The sequence below is a fragment of the Sinocyclocheilus anshuiensis genome, unplaced genomic scaffold (assembly GCF_001515605.1).
Source record: "Sinocyclocheilus anshuiensis isolate Anshui unplaced genomic scaffold, SAMN03320099.WGS_v1.1 scaffold23, whole genome shotgun sequence".
In the NCBI taxonomy this organism is placed as follows: Eukaryota; Metazoa; Chordata; class Actinopteri; order Cypriniformes; family Cyprinidae; genus Sinocyclocheilus; species Sinocyclocheilus anshuiensis.
The window spans coordinates 1,267,618-1,267,817 of NW_015552545.1; positions in this window are offsets into that span (position 1 = coordinate 1,267,618).

The window sequence follows — 200 nt, forward strand, 5'->3', positions numbered from 1 at the left end:
CATGGAAATGTCATGTTGCCCCTCCCATGGGCAGTACTCACATTCACTTGATTGGTACAAAAAATGACTTGGGATGGTTAAAAACACAGTTTGTGCATCGCAATTTATAAGTGCTCTAATATGAATGAAATGTATGATTTACTAGTGATTTTCAGTTATATGGCTGGTAATACTATGTACTACCCTGATTTAATTATATA